The sequence below is a fragment of the Acinonyx jubatus genome, chromosome A1 (genome assembly GCF_027475565.1).
Source record: "Acinonyx jubatus isolate Ajub_Pintada_27869175 chromosome A1, VMU_Ajub_asm_v1.0, whole genome shotgun sequence".
Classification (NCBI taxonomy): domain Eukaryota; kingdom Metazoa; phylum Chordata; class Mammalia; order Carnivora; family Felidae; genus Acinonyx; species Acinonyx jubatus.
In genome coordinates this window covers 144,111,543-144,131,806 of record NC_069380.1, presented here as the reverse complement: position 1 = coordinate 144,131,806, position 20,264 = coordinate 144,111,543, and the positions used below count along the sequence as shown (strand labels likewise).

General features: G+C 38.3%; 1 long non-coding RNA gene across 1 annotated transcript in view; it reads right to left on the bottom strand.

Moving 5' to 3' along the window:
* LOC128316057 (uncharacterized) overlaps nucleotides 1–20,264 on the bottom strand; it is a 289,792-nt gene that overhangs the window by 155,915 nt on the left and 113,613 nt on the right. The window lies entirely within an intron of this gene.

Below are 20,264 nucleotides of genomic sequence, written 5' to 3'. Positions count from 1 at the left end.
AAAGGAAGGCCTGCTTAAGCACTATTTCATGAATAAATATCCTATTTCCTTACTCAGACTTTAAGTCTGTGGGGCAACAGACTTTAGTAAGGGGGTCTTTAGTAAGAATAGTGGGGTAATTATTTGTTGAGAGACAATTAATAGCAGAGCCATTTTAGGGTAAAATACAAAAACACACACACAATCTTATTTCTCATAATAATCCTACAAGGTAAGGATCACCACACCCATCTTACAAATGATGAAACTGAGTTGCAATGAAATGATTCGCATGGGGATATACAACCTACAAGGGACTGGCCCAAATGTCATCACCACGGCTCTTACAAGCTACACTTACCCCACCGCACGACACACCAGTGCTAAGGGCTGAGCACATGGTGTGCTGCACAAACACATGACTGAGGCAAAAACGATAGTGCCTGCTCACTATAAGATGAGTGAAGCTTAATGAGAATGCTGTGTTTTACTCGCACAGAGTTCATTTATTTCCAAAGAGATGCTCTAGAAACCATTGTCCATTTCTACCTTATAGGATTAAGAGGAGTAGTGTATAATTCAGGGTTAACAAAATGTGTAGAAACCACACAAGCCAGAAGAATGGCCCCATTGTTCCTCAGCAGTAGCACGGGACAGCCAAAGGGCTCCTCACCATTTCCTCTCCCACTCTTCCCCACTGGGCAGTTCATGTTCACCCTGGGGGTTTCCTCAACCAATCAGTACTCCAAGGACTGACAGCATGTGGGGAACAAGGAAGGAGATTTAGGCTATAAGAGTTTTAAGAACTCAGACAGTTTCTAAGAAATGTTATGGAATTACATTCCCTCATTTCAAATAGGACATATTCCTATCTCTAGGGTCACATTGGTTCAATTTGATAAATTGCTCTGTTGGCCCCATACCATACTGTGGTTCATTTTACATATAAGCATTAATTGCTGTTATTTCAATACTGCTGACTGTTAAGTTTTGCCAAGTGACACAGGTCTGTACATTTAAGGTTAAATTCAGTTTTCTGCTTATTTCCACTGTTTGGCACTATTTAAATGGTTACTTTAGCATTCAGATTTAGAGTGAAAGCAAATTAACCTCATCTTTATTGTTAATGACTACCACTGTGTCTTGTTTCAGATATATCTGGGAATAAGGGAAGTGTGATTCTTTCCTAGCCTTCCTCCAAAAAGTTGATACTGTAATTGAGAGCCTGGCTAATAGTCACTGTTAGTGTGGAAAGCAGGGCTTTGTGCTGAGTCAGCTTATACTCAACCTACTGTTCAGCAGAGACCCAGTTTGAGGGCTACAAGATTTTGCTAGCCATGGATAGGGTGTTAAGTTTTCAAGGAATAGCTTCCTGAAATATATGAAAAGAGACTAAATTTGAGTAGGTTTCTAAGATATAGAGCTGAAAATTCATATCCATTTATTGTCAGATGTAGTACTCAAGACACTTCCATACAGATAAATCCACGAGTATTTTCATTACCTCTCTTGACACCAAGTCCCTTAAAAATAATGTTTGAGGGCTTTCTGCCAGTACGTGGAGGTTCTTCTCAAGCTTAGTGGCAAGGTTCAGAAAATTACATGCATTCGAGAAGCCACTGCCCACAATAAAAAATGGTTCCACAAGAACCAAGAGAACATGGAGTTACTTTGCAGAGAGGTAGTAAGCACTCAAGCAATTTGGGAGGGTGGGAAGACCAAAGGATCTGTGTCATAGGATTATTTGGATTATTTAATATATTAACACATGATATGTGCTTAAAACGCTGTACAGACGAACACACAATATTAGCTATTAATATTATTGTGTTCTCACAAGGATCCACTTGACCAATGAGGAAACTCAGACATTAAGAAGAGAAACAAATGAAATTTTATCTCTTAGATTTTGTCTCCTTTATGAACTTCTTGAGAACTCAGACCTTCAGCTCTGAATCCCAATGTCTAGCACAATCCCTCTGTCTTCGAGTAGCTACTAAGAGAATAAAGAATACAACCACAACTGTTCTCAGCACTTCCACTTGTATTGACTAATATGTAGCTGTAGGTTCTCTGGTCTTTTAGGATTTATAAAATTGTTTTCCTGAAATCTATCTCAGAGGTTATAAAGAAAAATCTAACCAGTAAATTCGAGATCTGGTGCTCTACTCAAGTCTTGAGCCTTGTTTTGATACTTGAAATCATATTGTAAGTTGAAAATTAACTAGAAAAAGGAATTTATGGCATATATAGAAAAATTCTATAGCTATATATTTTTTTTCATATAAAAGTTAAGTCAAAACAGTTCATAGGTAAGGTTTGTAAAGTACTTGAATGGTGCTTTTCTTTTTCTTTTTAAAAGTAAAAGACAGGAGTAGAATACCAAAATAAGATTTGATCTCTGAGAAATTCCTAACTAATCAGTATCCACAAAACCGGAACAACCCTGGCTTAACAGGCAATGACTGTGATTTTTCCAAAATTTGAAAAAACAGTCCCACTCTGACACAATGTAGAAGCCTGCAGGTCCCAGGCTTCTTTGAGGAATCCTGTGGAAATGTCACCAAATAATGCAAAGGCTGCCCTTGGCAGAATATTAACATTCCATTTATATCACAAAAAGCCACAGCATAATCCCAATCCTACAAAGCAAACTACTTTCAACCCCAGGAAAGCCAGAAAACAAAAGCATTTGAAAAAGCCAATGAATGTCTAGGCATCATTTCCTAGGAAAACTGCAAAGATTAAAAGCTTTCAATACTTTGAAAGCTAGCCTGTTCCCAGATTTCATCTCTTTGGCTACATTTTTTTTTTATTGTCAGCCTTTTAAAGCAATACATGAAACCCAAAATATGCAAAAGAAAATATTAAATAATCCAACTCTATGAAAATTTAAATTTATTGGAAGTTAAAGAGCAAAAGTCAAACTGTACAGAAATATTCGCAGTGCAAATTACAAGCAAAAGCCCTGTTAGCAAAAAAAGATAACCTGTTATAAAAATGGACAAAGAACACAGTTGGAAGTTCATCAAGGAAAAATTTAGATGATTAATAAGCATATGAAAATATTTATAACCTGAACCACAACTAAATATCTACAGATTAAATAAATAGTAAATTTATTTTTTCATATTCTAAAATTGGCAAGTATAAAAAAGGATAATATCCAGTATGCTCAATATTGTAAAAAAAATAACAATAGAAACACATACACTGCTAATGTGACAAAACTGGCATAAATTTTTCACAGATCAACTTGGAATTGTTTCTCAAACTTCAAATTAGAATATTATTTGGCCATCTAAAAATGTGTCTTACTAAAATGCAGTGTGCACAAAATTTGTCCGTATGAAGACATTTGTTGCAATACTGTTTATAAAGCAAAATCTGGAAAAGATGAAATGTTCATCACCAGGGAAATGGTTGAACAAAATTTAATCAATTTAAGACACAGATTAGCACATCATTACTAAAAAGAATGAAGCACACAAATATGTTTCTTCAAAGAAATATTTTTAAATTAAAAGGCATGATGCAGAAGAATAAATGTAGCATGGTTCCATTTATATAAAAATACATGTATGTGTATGTGCTATGGATTGAACTGTATCTCCCCAGAAGTCCTATGTGGAAGTCCCTAACCCCAGTGTGTCGTATTTAGAGCTGGAGCCTTGGGGAGGTAATTAGGGTTAGATGAGTTTATAAGGGTCAAGCTCTCATGATGGGATTAGTGCCTCATGAGAAGAGACACCAGAGAGCTTGCTCAAAATAGAGAAATCTAGAATATTTCATCTTGGTTTAGAGTTAAATAACATAATAAACCTCAACAGGTTTCTGAAGACATTACTACATTACAGCAAAACATAATCTATGTTGCTTATATAATAATGATCCAGAGTCATAAAGGAAAGGTGAAATGAAGATCAGTATTTTTATTTAAGGGTATACATACATTTATCAGAAATGTACATCAAATTTAGTAAAATTATATTTTTTCATTTGATGGTGATATAAGCTTTGGTTATCTGGAAAATTCATTTTTGTAGAATAGTACATATCCTGACTACCAGATTAAAAAAGCATTACTAAGAGATCCTGGGTAGCTCAGTTTGCTAAGCGACCAACTCTTGATTTCAGCTCTATCATGATCTTACTGTTCATGAGTTCCAGTCCTGCGTGGGTTTCTGTGCTATGAGTGAAGAACCTGATTGGGATTCTCTCCCTCCCTCTCTCTCTGCCCCTCCCCCATGTGCATTCTCTCTCTCTCTCTCTCTCTCTCTCTCTCTCTCTCTCACACACACACACACACACACACACAAAATAAACTTTTAAAATTTTTTAAAACATTTAAAAGTATTACTGTATTAAAATTAGAACATTTTCAAGAAAGCTACATTTCAACTTCTGGTTTTAAGCTACTTTTTAAATAATTATAAATAAATAAGTAAATAGCACTCACACATAATTGCTGTTATATGACCTCATCAATCTCATAAAAATCCAGATCAGAGGACACTACCTCAGAACCTGTCCCAACCACCTTCGATCACTCCAGTCTGGAGGTAACAGAGTAAAAACCCATTTCTCCATATTGCCTTGGCCATGTTACATAAAAGCTGAATTTGATAGAAAGTTCTTTCCTCTATTACTTTTCACTCCTCTGATCTACCTTTTACTTCTCTCTCTATACCTTACTGTGATTCTTTTCTCTCCCTGCTTAACTTCCCATTCATCTCTTATTTATTTATTTATTTATTTATTTATTTATTTATAGTTTGATCTTTGGCTACATTTTTAAAATTACCATGTATGTATCCTTCTTCAGGTCAGGAGTTTGCTTTAATTTTCTGCAGTCTTGAACTGGATTTGGTGAGAAAAAGCAATTAATTAGAGTTTTTCAAATAAGAATATTTTTATCTTTCCTCCAGGAATATGGTCCTTAGGGCCCTTGGGACAGTCTCATCTTTCTAGTTCAAGGAACATGAACCCCTACTACCATTAAAAATAAATAAATACCGACACTCAGATTGGCCACAGCAGGAAAATTACAGAGTTTAAAGACCATTTTTGGATGAAAGAGGTTTTCTAGGTGGGAAATGAATCCACTGGTGATTTATACCCAAATAAAGCAAAGAGGTGCTAATCTAGAAATTCTGTTCTGTCATTAGTAACTGTCCACAGTTATCTGCTCTGCTGCTTGCCAATGTGGTGTAGGTAGAAACTGTGCCATGATGTTAAAGACCCTTCAGTGACACCAGGTTAAAATCGAGGCTCATCCAAGTGGCGGCTTATTCCTCTTTTTACTACTCCTGTACTTAGGTACAGTTCATTTCCTTCCATGGGCCAGAGTGCCAAAGTCAATTTTCCCAGCTCATCTCCACCAGACCACAAGCTGTCCTTTGTCTCTTTTCTGGCTCCACTGAGTTCAGTCAGAGAAATCGATTCTCAAATTACTCCAATGATAAAATCTTTTTGCTGCTAGTAATTCTGGTGAGGTCTCACATTTATTTTCAGTGTTTTTGCACGTGTTGTTTTTAGTAGCCCATTCCTGTATTTCTTTCTTAGAATATTAATTTTTCTCTGTTTTTCGTTTCTTCTTCAAACGGCAACCCCCCTTCTTTATATCTTTATTTCTGTGGTTGTCCTTATGTCACATATTTCAAACAAGGGGAATGTAACAAAAGAAACTGGTTTATTCAGTGATGAAATAGTTTAAAAGCCAACTAGAGATGGGTGAGGCAACCCAGAGATTAGTAACACAGAAAACCACTACCACCACAAGTAGATACGGAAAAGCTTAGAAATCAGTAAAGCTGGAACCACAGCAGGCTTTCCAGTAGGATAGGGGGGCATGGAGGAGATAGAGCCACAGCTAAGAACATTAGCCAAAGCAGAGCCAGGGCAAAATATTGTGGTTCTTTTCTCCCATTCTCCAATCCCTCATTGACCTCTCCTTGGCTGAACTTAGCTGGAAGCCTGGGAAACACAATCTACTGGGTCAGCCTCCTGACCATTCACAGACGACAAGGAATGAATGTGAAGGCAAAAGCCAATGACTGACTGTCACCATTCCTAAGCTACCACCTACTTACTCCACATAACATATAATGCTGCGAATCCCTGCTCACATGTTCACTCTGAACATTTAACTCAAGTCATAAATGGGCCCTGGAGTTTGACTAGGCTCCTCCCAGCTCTAAAATTCTATGGTTGTTTGTTTCTAAGACAAAGAAGTAGCCCCTTTTGGCATGTTTACTGCCCTGTGCTAATAAAATATCTTTCCAAAATGTATTTTATATTTTATATATATCCTTCAAAAATATAAATATATTTTATATTACTAACCACAATACTAGGTACTGTGGGAAATAGATAAGATGACAAGGCCCTTAAAATGTTACTGGTGAAATTAGATAATGCAACTATATTACTAGCGTGGGATAATGGTTCACAAGGCATCAAAAGTAGTATATGAGAAAAAGGCCAAATGAGCAGTGGGCAAACCTGAAGGAGAAATTCCGGAGAAATAGGGTTTATACTGCTTGTGAAGGAAGGGCAGGATCTCCTGGAGAACTGAAGCTCGGGAAAAAAATGTGGGGGCAGATGACACTGACTGACATTTTAGAAAATTCTGCCTGAAATTTTGACAGAAATTTATTTTGCCTGTTTTGATTTCATGTTCTCCTTTCTTTAGAAATCAGTAAGCTACCAGATATTAACATCTCTACCATACCTAGAGTTGTGCCAGGCTGCTGGCTGGTGACAAATACCTGACAATATAACCACAATTTAAGTTCACATTTTAGAGAAGCATGGCTGGAGTAACATCCTATAAGTTTTGTGTCACTTCTTTCCTTACACATTTTCTTTATCCCTGAGGTTCAACACATAGTCACTCAAGGATATTTACTGACCAGCTTAAACCAATGTGGAATACTGCCAAATCCAATGGACACTATCCCGTAAGTATTTTATTTGATAATTCTGCAACATTTGACACTGTTGACCTTTCTTCCCTAAAGATACTTTCCTTTTGGTTTCCTTGACACCATATGCTCAGGATTTCTCCCCCACTCTCTAGCATTCATTCTCAGGCTCCTTCAAGAGCTCCTTTCTCTACCTGTATTTAAAAATAATAATAACAATGCTTATTTAATTTTGAGAAAGAGAAAGAGAGAGAGAGTGCAAGTGTGAGCAGGGGAAGGGAAGGGAAGAGAGAGAGAGAGGAAGACACAAAAACCAAAGTAGCTTCAGGCTCTGAGTTGTCAGCACAGAGCCCAACACAGGGCTCGGACTCACAAACCATGAGATCATGACCTAAGCTGAAGTGGGTCACTTAACTAATTGTGCCATCCAAGTGCCGCTCTCTACCTGTATTTTAAATGCTGCTCCCTGGGCATTTAGTGTCAGGACTCTTTTCACATTATGCTACTTACCTCTCAAGTGACCTCATCCCCCACCATGACTTCAGCTATCCCTATACACAACTACAACCTCCAAATTCATAGACAGCCCCAACTTCCTTCTTGAGATCCTGGCCCAAATATGAAACTGGTTAATTGTATGTCTTCCTTAATGTATCTGAATGTCACAAATAAGCCCTGTGGATTGCACATTTTAAATATTTCTCTAACCCACCCTTCCTTTTATTCCCACTGATAATCAATTATCATTGAATTATCAATGACTTTGCATTTCTTATCTGGATTCCCTGTTGTTGCTTCCCTTCCTACAACCTTACCCTTTGATAATCTCATTGCTATCTGATCTTCAAGCCCTTAACCTTTCCATCCAAACATTTTCAGGACCTGTAGGAGTAGAAAACTACATACTGGGGGGCCTGGGTGACTCAGTAGGTTAAGCATCCAATTTCAGCTCAGGTCATAATCTCGTGGTCCGTGAGTTCAAGCCCTCCATCAGGCTCTGTGCTGAGAACTCAGAGCCTGAAGTTACTTCAGATTCTGTGTCTCTCTCTTTGCCCTTCCCCTGTTTGCGCTCTCTCTCTCTTTCTCCAAAATAAACATTAAAAATTTTTAAACAAAGAAAACTGTATACTTAACTATTTGAAATCTATAAATCAAGCTAACAAATTATTAAATATATTCTATTTTCTTCTTGACAAACATACTTTCATAATTTGGAATGCCTGGTTCAGATCTGTACTTCTCTGCCAGCACTTAACCTGCACAGGAAGATCCTTCCCCCTACCCAGTTTCCACCTCCCTTCTTGTCTCATCCCTAGCTCCTGCTAGCATAGCAGGTGTCTCATAGACACTCCACCCCACAATCTCAACTTCTGCCCACATTTCTCTTACATAGCTACCCCTTACCAACCCCTCAGGCCTAGCAGATGCACACAAGTGTCCTCAGGGTATCAAACCCAGGGAAGAGGCTGTGCAGCCCTGGATTTCTAAATCCCAGTGATCCTGAAAGGTCATGTGGTCTACTGGGAGAGGGCCATATGCTTTGGATGAATATACCCCCTTGGACTTGCAAACTTCTCACCCCACATCAAAGGAAACTGACTGGGCTCTACACCATGATTTACACCATATTCTAGTTTTCGACTTTCTTATCTATCTTCTCTTATTACACTGTGGGTCACTTAAAGGGACTAGTGTTATTATTCTGTTTAATACTGTATCTTTCCATTCGTGCTCTTCAAATTAGATTATACATACCACTGAGAGTACACAAAGATTGTCCAAGAAAAATATAGGCATCTGGACCATAATTTCATGGGAATCAATTTCCAGGTCTTCAGCTTCCATTTATGTTTTCTCTAAAATTGATTTGCCTGAGGGCTCACCTGTGTTTTTCTTTTCCATTTTGCCTTTCACAGATGCCTTTTTCTCTCTTTACCACATAACGGTAAACCTCTCTCTCCATCCCAAGCTTTACTATTATGCATCACCTCCAAGGAAAGGTGGTAAATTACTCCAGAAAACCAAACAATGTTTGGTAATTTCTGAAATATAAATACTCTCACAATTTCAAGCCATCAACATGGTGGCTTGACTCAGAGTTGGGAATAGATGATCATAATTAACCCTGCAACTTAGCGCACTATAGTGCTATGAATATGAACAATTTTAATAGTCCTCTCAAGTATCCCATAATACATGAGGAGGCAGATTCTGTGCAACCCCAGATTCAGTACTTGAGTGCCCTTAGCAACCTACTTAACCTTTCAAGATTTCCACAACAGTATTTTCTGTTTAATAGTATTTACACTGCAGTATTATTTTGTAGAATAAAAAAAAGGTTAAGTATATGAAAATATGTATCACAATATCTGACACAGGAAATTAGTAAATATAGGTGACCTTTTCCTTCTGTTTTTTCCCCTTCAAATGACTGTCATCAATGCCAGACCAAGCTAATCATGAAAGAAAATGTAAATGTTCCCTTTTCTCCTGTCCTTCCTCCTTCACTCCCTACTGTCCCACCTTTCAGCAGGGCATCCTTTCCATGATATTCCCCAAAAGGCCCAGGCTTTGCATATTCCTATCTCCCTTCTCTCATTCAAAAGTCTGAAATTTTGTTACCATTTCTTCACTAAGCTCTGTGCTTAAAAGATATTGTGAAAGATGAAACCATTCCTTGATATTCGCCAATACATGAAGGCATGGGTTCACGCAAGAGAATTTGGACACCCATACACCACAATTTCCTTTCTGGCCTTGGTAGTCTCGCTGCATGAGAGGAAAGTACAAGAAAGAGTAGACATTGGACTTCCCTTAAATAATGAACAAACTGATCATGGCAAAATGTTACAATATAATCTGTCCTACTGATTTACTATCGAGCCACAGATTGACAAAATTAGAGAGCTATGTGTAAAAAGAGCTGATAACAAAGTTGGAAATGGGTCATACATTTCATAAATCATAAGAGTTTAAATTATAAGGGTATATCAGTGTCCAGAGATTTTTAACTTTTCTTCCAGATTAGGTAACAGTTGGCCCTCTCAAATTGGAGATAAAATTTTTCCCCAGAGTACTGTAACTGGAGAAAGACAACTCCTTTCATCACTGCTTACTAGGCTTATAAACTTATGCAAACTTTTTAATATCTCTAAAGCCTCAATTCTATTTCAAGTAGTAGCATTTATATAAAATAAAGATAATAATGGCAGTTACAATAAAAGTTAATATTTATGAGGTATCAGGCATGGTTCAAAGGAATTTATATGAATTGAGTAATTTATCCTCATAATAATTCAGTGAGGTAGATGACTATTATTAGCCCAATTATTTTTATTTTTTTATCTTATTTTTATTTTAATTTTTTTCAATGTTTATTTATTTTTGAGAGACAGATGAGTATGGAAGGGGCAGAGAGGGAGGGAAACACAAAATCCAAAGCAGGCTTTAGGCTTTAAGCTGGTCAGCACAGAGCCCAATGCGGGGCTCAAACCCACGAACCATGAGATCATGACCCGAGCCAAAGTCGGACACTTAACCTACTGAGCCAACCAGGCACCCCGAGCCCAATTTTTTTTAGATGAAGAAACTGAGGCACTTAGAGTTTAAGCAACTTTATAAAGATTACACTATTGGTTAAGTAACAGAGCCAAGATTTTGACACAAACTTTACACCTCCAAAAATAACTTTATTATTCAGCCCTACTACATCTCCTAAACCTACTGCAGGTTTACTAAAGGATTTAATGAGACAATCCACATGAAGTATTTAGCAATGTCTGTAACCTCATTACCCAGGGTCTCTACTTTGAAAACTCAAAGGGACATCATTCACACATTGTGTTCTCAGGAGTGCCATACATACAAAATAGGAATTCAGAATGGTGTTGTGTAAAGCAGCCACCAGCTGTTCTCCCAGAGATAATTCTAAGTGATGATGATTTGACAGATAACATACTCCTGTTATTGTGTTTACTCAAGTGTCATCCTCCCCAGCAAGGTCTGTTATATGTGTAAACCAACCAGAAGAGCTTTTTAGGACACATGCAACCAAGGTAGGAAAGCTGTCAAATGGTGTCCTGCTTCAGGGCACCACAGCAAACTCAGAGGAGCTGGGCGGTAGGGGAAGACGTATTTTGCATTATGAGGGAAACCATGATACTCTCCATGTATAGAATACCACAAGACCTACTAACTCGAAGTGGTTCATACTCTCAACAAGAAATCACAATATATTCCTTTCAGTGGCATTAAATCTTTGTGAAGCTGGGTTTTCTGTAAGCACTGTGATAAAAAGCAAGTACCACAGGAAAAACAAAGTAGAACAGGAAATGAAAGTGCAGTGTCTAATCTGATTTCAAAGTGTGTGAAGTTGAGCAGTTCCCAACAGGAACATACATCACATTGGTAGGAAACTCTGGTAAAGAATGAAAACACTTTTTATTTCAATGTATGTGTATTACCTTTTCAAGCAGCCACTAAGTTGTTGGGACAGAAACATGTATTAAGGTATTTGGACCTAACTACTTAATAAATGGAAGGTTCTCCTCATGTACTTCCATAATAAGACATACCTGAGATACCCTTGTGTATCCTTACTGTGCCACTGGGTGTTTCTTTTGGCTGTGGATAGCATGAAAAATTACTGAAACTCTGAGGACCCTATAAACTGAGAAAGTTTGGGAACATCTAGTATTATCCCTTTACATATTTTATCTTTTATAATCTTTACAGTAACCTAAGGAGTCAAACACTATTAATGTTCCCAATTTACAAATATGGAACTGAGGACTTGAGCAATAACAGGACTACACTGAGATTATAAAATGTCTAAATGCTAGATCCAGGGTTTAAACCCAGTCTTATGCTCTGAAGCTACCACACTTAATCACTGTATCAAACCCTAAGGCCAAATACACAGATAATTTTGTCCAGACAGACCTTTGGGCAAAGATGGCTACTTCCTAAGAGAGCTGAATCCCAACAAAGAACAACCAGCATTTTTTCCTCAGATCTTGTCATAGGACATTAGCTCAGGTTCTCAAAGTTATTTGCTGAAATACCATTTTGCTAAAATTGGAGTCTCTTAAGCTCCTGAAAACTGTGTGTGTGCTCTAGATGAAAGTGACCGTGTATCCAAACAAAGAAAATCAAAGACTGTCTGAAGTGGCAGCTTGAGTTCATCAGCTCTATCAACTTGCTCAACAGACATTACCAAGTACACAGGCCCCTCTCTGAAGGAATTTCTATGGAAATCCCAGATAAAATAGAAGAACTTGGTAAACTGTTCCAAAAGAAACATGACCCATACTTTTTTGACAAGCTTTTAAAATCTGAAATATAGTCAACTCATTGCAAGCTAATGCAGAATAGGAGCTACAGCCATAAAAAGTCTCTAGGAAGCTAACAAATGAAGCAGGGGTCAGCAACCTGCAGAGCATATGATTTAGAATTAGACCTCTGCCAGTCTTGGAGAGCTCTAGAGGGACAGACCCACATTTGAGGTCCTCTAGTGGTCTTGGGTTGGAAGGGGTCCTTGTTAATCTTTCTATCTGAGTCACTACAGTCACTCTCTGAGTCACTACAGTTATAACTCATTCTAGAGGTGAGCAAAAGTAGTCAAAGCACTAAGGAACTGACCAATGATGAACCAGTGCCATCCATATCTTCCTACCTTCATCACCCCTGTCTGACATCAGTTCTGATCTCAGCCCATCATGCCAAAGTCCTTCTTGGACAGTCTTTAATTGCGGATATGTGCAAAAGCCTAGTGCACAATGCAAGTATGGCAAATTATTCTCCAAGTAAAACTGCAAAGCTTTTATTTTTTTTTTCAATATATGAAATTTATTGCCAAATTGGTTTCCATACAATACCCAGTGCTCATCCCAAAAGGTGCCCTCCTCAATACCCATCACCCACCCTCTCCTCCCTCCCCCCCCCCATCAACCCTCAGTTCTCAGTTTTTAAGAGAAAACTGCAAAGCTTTTAAAAGACAAGTTGGATGAAGCCATTGAACATGATCTTGGGGAAACATTCAAATATTACACAAGACCTTGACAAATGAGGATCTGGCAATTAAACTGGTTAGCAATTGAAGCACAGGAAATCAGTAAGGGTTAAAACAATGTAAGTTTTCAAAAGAAAATGGTTTGAATGTTAAAAGACTGAAAAGCTCTTTGAGAAAATTGATGACAGTGTCAAAGTTTTTTTGTTGATTGTGTTGTTGTTGTTTTTGCCAAAATGTCTATACTAATCTTCATGCTGCCAAAATCAACATAAAGTCTGTCATATTTCTGTTACAAGTTTAGTCAGATGTATTATGCAAAAAATTCAACACAATATGTCCTTTGTCCTAATAGCGCACAGTTGCAATTGTATTTCATTTTTATTTCATATAATTAAAATTGATTTTTCATAATTTTAGATGAGTTCTCTTTAGGGTAAATGTCAACCAAACTTTTTTTTTTTTTAACCTCTTCTATGAAGCTCCGGTTCTGTATGAAATAGATCAGTTTAAGTGGCATTTTACCACCAATAATTATGAGGTACTAACAAAGACCTCTAGGCAACAGCCTATCTAGTCACTTTGAGATCCCTACCCACCAGGTTCTCCAGAGATACAGAACCAATAGGATGTGTATCTATAAAGGAAGAAATGTATTTTAAGAAATTGGCTCATTGCAACTGTGGAGGCTTGGCAACTCCAATATCTGACGCGGGAGGCTGGAGGGCTGAGTCCAAAAGCAGTCTGCTATAGAACCAGGAAGAGCAGATGTCACAGATGAAGTCTGTAAACAATCTGCTGGAAAGTTTCCTCTTGCTCATTAAAGAGGTTAGCCTTTTGTTCTACTCAGATGTTCAGATGATTAGATGAGGCACACCCACATTATGGGGGGCAACCTGATTTACTCAAAGTTCACTGATTTAAATGTAAATCTCTTCCAAAACACCCTCATAGACACATCCAAAATAATATTTGACTAAATATCTGGGTACCATGGCCCACACAAGTTGACACATAAAATTAATCATCACAGCTATTATAGACTGGAAGAGACAAGACCAAATTAATAACCTTAAGTAGATTCTGGGAATCCCAGGGAAGGGCCTGCAAAGAAGTTCTGAGAACCTGATCCAGGCATAACCCCTCCCTCAGACTATGCTTCCTGGCAAATACACCAACTGTAGGTGAAAGAGTGAGGGAGATTGCTAACGATGTCAGGAGGCAGGTTGTTGGCTTTACGTTAATTCATTAGAAAAATGTACAGTAGTAGACAGCTGGTATGTCACACACTCTTGAGCACCACTTCAAAGTCTTCCTGATCCACCTTACTTCCTACTCCAGCTGCTGCTATAAAGAACAAGGCAGCACAGCCTTTGGACAGCTTCGACCAGGACAACTGCACAGAGACTTCCTGCGCCCATAGAGTACACCTCTCCTTCTTGCCTGCAGTTTCTAAAAGTGGACATCTAAGATTGGGCTTAGATCGAAAACCAACTGAGAACTCATGCATGTCCACGTCAAAAGTGAGAGAAAATTATGGGGCGCCTGGGTGGTTCAGTGGGTTAAGTGTCCAACTTCAGTCAGGTTATGTTCGAGCCCTGTGTCGGGCTCTATGCTGTGCTCAGTGTCTGGGGCCTACTTTGAATTGTGTCTCCTTCTCTCTGCCCCTCCCCCCCCTCAAAAATAAACAAACATTAAAATTCTTTTTTTTTAAGTGACAGAAAATTAATGTCCCTCGGGCCAGCCTTGGTCAGTGGGAAATGGGCTTCCAGACATATTTCATGAGGGTCCCTAGAAGGGAGATCCACTCGTAGCAGTGGCCAACTTCATAAAAAAATTGCCTCATTTGCTATTTAACTTCCCCTTCCCCACACTCCTGTTCCCCAGGATTGCATTCCCAAATGAACCACCTGCTCTGCAATTCTTAATCTCAGGCTCTATTCTTGTATTAAAATCAGGGTGAACAACTTTCCTCTGCATTTGTAAGGGAGGAATTCAATAAAATATTATAGTCTATTGATTACTAAATAATAGTTTGAACACTATTTTATCCCATGCCACAAAAAATATAATTGAACAAGAAGTACATAGAGAAGCTGGCAGAACTGAAACATGAACAATTTCAAAAGTCCATGAAAAACAAAAACACATTCCATTTTATAAGTCTCTTAGTCCTCCTAGTCTGAGTAACTGTTTTAATCGTCTCCACTTAATTACTAATGCTTATACTGCTACACTCTTTCCATTATTCCTAAATTACACTGGTTTCTCCTGGCTTTTTATCTGGCCAAATTGCTCCCTGATTTAGGAGATTTCCAGGAACCCAATGATGCTCCTAATTATTAATCATTTACTACAAGCCATATCAGAAGCAGCTTGTTGTGTTTTTTTCTACAAATGCCCCCAAAGATACAATTATGATAATTTATTAAGGACCCAGAAAAAATAGAATTTAAAACACATTTAAAAATTTTTTAATGTTTATTTATTTTTGAGAGAGAGAGAGAGAAACAGTGCAAGTGGGAGAGGGGCAGAGAGAGGGAAACACAATCCAAAGCAGGTTTCAGGCTGTCAGCACAGAGCCTGACTCAGGGCTTGAACCCACAAACTTTAAGATCATGACCTGGAATTTCTGAGGAGGAGCCAAGATGGCGGAACAGCATGGAAGCTTTTTGTGGGGCTCGCGTCAATGAAATACAGCCAGACCAACACTAAACCATCCTACACACCTAGAAAACCGATTGGAAGATTAACACAACAATCTGCACAACCCGAACCACAGAAGATCATGACCTGAGCCAAAGTCATATGCTTAACCAACTGAGCCACCCAGGTGCCCCTTAAAACACATTTTAAAGGCTACCTAAAATATCAAAACTACTGGGAAAGTCACAGATGGCCCAATTCAATCATTCATTCATTCATTCATTCATCATTCATTCATTTATTCATTCAACATTGTGCCAGCCGCTATGCAAGCAAATGAGAGAGAACCTAGGATCCTCCTAGGAACTCAGGAAAAAGATAAGGGACCTCCATGACATGGAGCTGCCTATTATAAAGCCCTATATCTAACCGCAGGGGACAGTAGGTGACACAGCCTGACCATTCCTCCGGCCAAAGAACTGGTTGGGAGGTAGGCATGTGACAAGATGACCAATCAGAGCATCTCCTCATGGTTTTCAGTTGAAAGGTAAAAGAGAGGGGATTGGGACATCACAGTATGAAGCAAGGCCTGCTTGTGGCTTTTTTTGCCACATGGAGAGAATTTGTGGGCAGTAGAAGAATCTGAATCAGAACAGAATCAATCAGGGATGAGAAACAGAGGCAGATAATTGTTGTTTTAAAAATATCTACACCTTTCACACCTGAGGACTGCTCCATTCAATTCATTTCAGTTATAGGAGTTTGAGATTCTGTTTTATATTTATGCTAACATCGGATGTCACTGTCAATTGGAGAACCGTCACAGTGTCCTATGAGAAAGTCCATTGTGAAGAACACCTCTATACTCCTTGTTTTCTACGAGGGAGGGTTTTCCCTAAATACTCCTGGCTCCTAGCTCTGCCTTTTATTCACTTCATCTCAGAGGATGTAAATCAACTCATTGCATTTGTAAATCTGATAAGAGTGAATGGGGCAAGCTGAGCTTAGCTACCTTTTTTTGTCTTCTTTGAGGCAAGCTACCTGCAGTGAGGAAATTCTCCTCCAAGCCTCTCTACTGCCTGTGTTACTTGAATAGGCCTCTACTGGTAAGACCTACCTGATCCAGACCTACCATGACTCATGGGGGAAAGTGTAAAATATCCTTAATTCTAGAGTTCAGTAACAGTAGGCCCACTCCTCTACCAAGGTAACCATGTCCTCCAATCGGCACTTTGAAATAATAACAATGATAATAGCTAATACTTAGACAATGATTACTATGTCTCAGGTACTTTTTTTTACCTCAGTACTTTCTTAAATCATATACATTTAAGAATAAGAAACAGAGATAGTATAAACAACTTTCCCTAGGTTATACCACTAGGAAGTGGCAGACCTGGAACTCAAATGCAGTCCATGTGTCTGGAGTCCTTGATATAAACACTATCCCATATATCATATGTACTAAAGGAGACACATTTGTCACACTCTTTTGTCTTCTATTTGCCTTCCTTTTTGTCTTAACTCTCAATTTGTTCAAAGTATACTCTTTACAGGGTCTCTTAAAATTTCCGACACTGGGGTGCCTAGGTGGCTCAGTTGGTTAAGCTTTTGACTCTTGATTTGGGTTCAGGTCATGATCTCATAATTTGTGGGTTTGAGTCCTGAATCAGGCTCTGCACTGACAGCACAGAGCTTGCTTGAGATTTTTCCTCTCCCTCTCCCTCAAAAATAAATAAACAAACTTTAAATAAACAAACTTTAAAAATTCTCAACACTGATTTGGATGGTCCCTACAATGAAGCCATACATAAAAAAAGAACTATGCCTCAAATTAAAATTCAGCAAATACTGGTCAGCTTCCATTTAATATATGCCATAATTATAGTATAGTATACCTACACTAGCTAGAAAAATTAAACTTCACAGGCCACAAATTCTTTTCTCTTGATCAACAAAAAAGCAAACTCTGCAATTTTCTTTAGTGGGCTTTAAAATTTTCACTACTGGGCGCCTGGTGGCTCAGTCGGTTAAGCATCCAGCTCTTGGTTTTGGCTCAGGTCATGATCTCACATTTTGTGAGTTCAAACCCCATATCAGGCTCCATGCTGACAGTGGGGAGCCTGCTTGAGATTCTCTCTTTCCCTCGCTCTCTGCCCCTCCCCCGCTCATTCTCTCTCTTCTTCTCTCTCCCTCTCTCTTCCTCTCTCTCTCTCCCTCTCTCAAAAATAAATAAATACACTTAAAAAAATTAAAAAAAAATTTTTTCACTGCTGGCTTTTATGATGCCTGCCATGAAGTGTCAAAAACTTCAACATATACAATATGATACTATTCATGTACCAGTTAGTTGAGCTTCATTCTGAAGCAGTCAGCTCCCCTGAAGGAGAACAAACAGTCTAGAAATGGTGAGCTAGGAAGATATGGAAAGGCTAGACTTCAGAGGTAGCTACTACAAGGGCTTCAGCCAATCCAACCTTCAGCAATACCTCTGTCATTGATAATTAACATAGTGAATATAAGAAAAAAATTTCTCCTGATGAAAAAGGGCCTTTTGGGGGGGGGGGGCAGATAGCATAATAAATGTTGGAAATAGTTTTTCCTTGATGAAATTAAAGTTATTCAAGATATGTCAATTGACTAAAACAATTTAAAGCAAGATATAAGAACCTAGCACCAGTTTATGGTCTCCACCCTTCAGAATGAACCCTGGGGCTTGATATTTTAACAGGCTCGCTGACTGATAAGAATTTTGCCTCTAGAATGCTGTTGTAGCCACCTTAAGCGAACAGTCCTTACACTGTGTTTCACTTAGAAGAACACAGGCCTACCATTTTATCATGCTAGTTTATTAATGAATGTTGACATAATAAATATCCATTACACAAAATATAATTTATACATGGATATTTATAATTGATATTTATACATAATAAATATCCATTATAACAAAACTTAGAGTCTTGTTTTGATTATAACCTGGTAGCAAGGTTTTAGAGAAACCTGTGACTGGCTACCATAACCTATCCAAAAAAGGTTAAGAACTGAACATAACCAAATCAGTTTAGGTCAGCTGTAATACAGATAATGGGAGAAAATGGACATTTTCTTTGGTCCTCAAATGAACAAAACACTAATATGATTTCCCTCCCTCACTGAGAAAGAGATGCATGACCCACTACATAGGTTGGTCTTCTTTTTACTGAAACACCTATTGAAAAGAATTGTCTTACGTGATTTTTTTCTCAAGGCCAGAACCTGAGACATCCTGAAACATCACAAGGAGTTCCAATGAGGGAACAGTTGATAAATTTGAATTCAAAACTGTGTTCAAATGGAATCCTTGTATATCTGTGACAATTTATACCCTACTAGTGACATCTTCATGATTTATTCAGTAACAAATACCAAGAGAGGGAATGCACGAGAATCCTATAAGTATAGTTAGTTGGACTTTTGGTCATTATTTCATCCCCTATACTCTGAGGCAAAACAAGAGTCATAATATTCCTAAGAAATTTCTTTGAACTAACTAATATGTGATAGACAGAATAATGGTTCCCCAAAGATGTCCACAACTTAACCCCAGGAATCCGTGACTGTGTTAGGCTACATGGTAAATGGGAATTAAAGCTGTTAATCCAATGACATTCCAGTGGGCAAATTATCCTGGACTATCTGGGTGGATCCCATGTAATCTCAAGAGTCCTTAGAAGTAGAAGAGGGAGACAAAAGAGTGAGAACCAGGGATATGGTCATGTAAGAAGGACTTAGTCTGATATTGCTGGCTTTGAAGATAGGGGGGAAGAGGTCATGAGTCAGGGAATGCAGACAGCCTCCAGAAGTTGGAAAAGACATGGAAATGGCTTCTCCCCTTGAGCCTGCAGAAGGAAAGCAGACTCATCATGAATTTAGTCCTGTGAAACTCATTTCAGATTTTTGAACTCAAGAACTGTAATAAAGTTATGTTGCTCTAAGCCACCAAGTTTATAGTAATTTGCTACAGCACCTGTGTTTTAGTTTACCGAAACTAAATAAGAAAAAAGGTGAATAGAAATAAGGAAATATGCCCACCTACCCCCAAGAGCCATATACCACATTCTCTACACTGTTATGTACTATGAGGAGCTGACCACCATGACTAAATCATGCAGGTTCCCATGTCTTCTGGCTTCTGGGATATCAGACAGTGAGTGAAAAAAGATGTCAGGATATTTCTTCCCCTACTTTCTTTCTACTTCAGTACCATGATCTTTGCAGTGGCTGTACCCCATGAAGACAATAGTTCCTAACAGCAGCGCTCATCCACAGTGAAATGTGAATTAATTAATAATAGGATTAAAAGTCAAATAAAACATTCGAATGATAAACTGGAAAACACCTTAGACACAGGGCTATTTGTTTTCTATCTATGATAGCAGAACATTTGGAAGCAGTAGCCATGTATATAAATGGCCTAACTATATGCAGAATCAAGTACCACAAATGAATGAATAATGGAAGTAGCAGAAGGCATGGGTCACAGCCACTTCTGCTCTACTGGTGTTCGCACTGAGCAGTAATATGAATAATACTAAAGACAATTCTATGATGAAAGGACCTTTTATTTGTACAACCTCTTGCTGGGTTCTGGAAGGAACCTACAAATTTATTCAAATGGTTACATGTGCCCTGTAATTCACAAAAGTAAGATATCTTAACTGCAG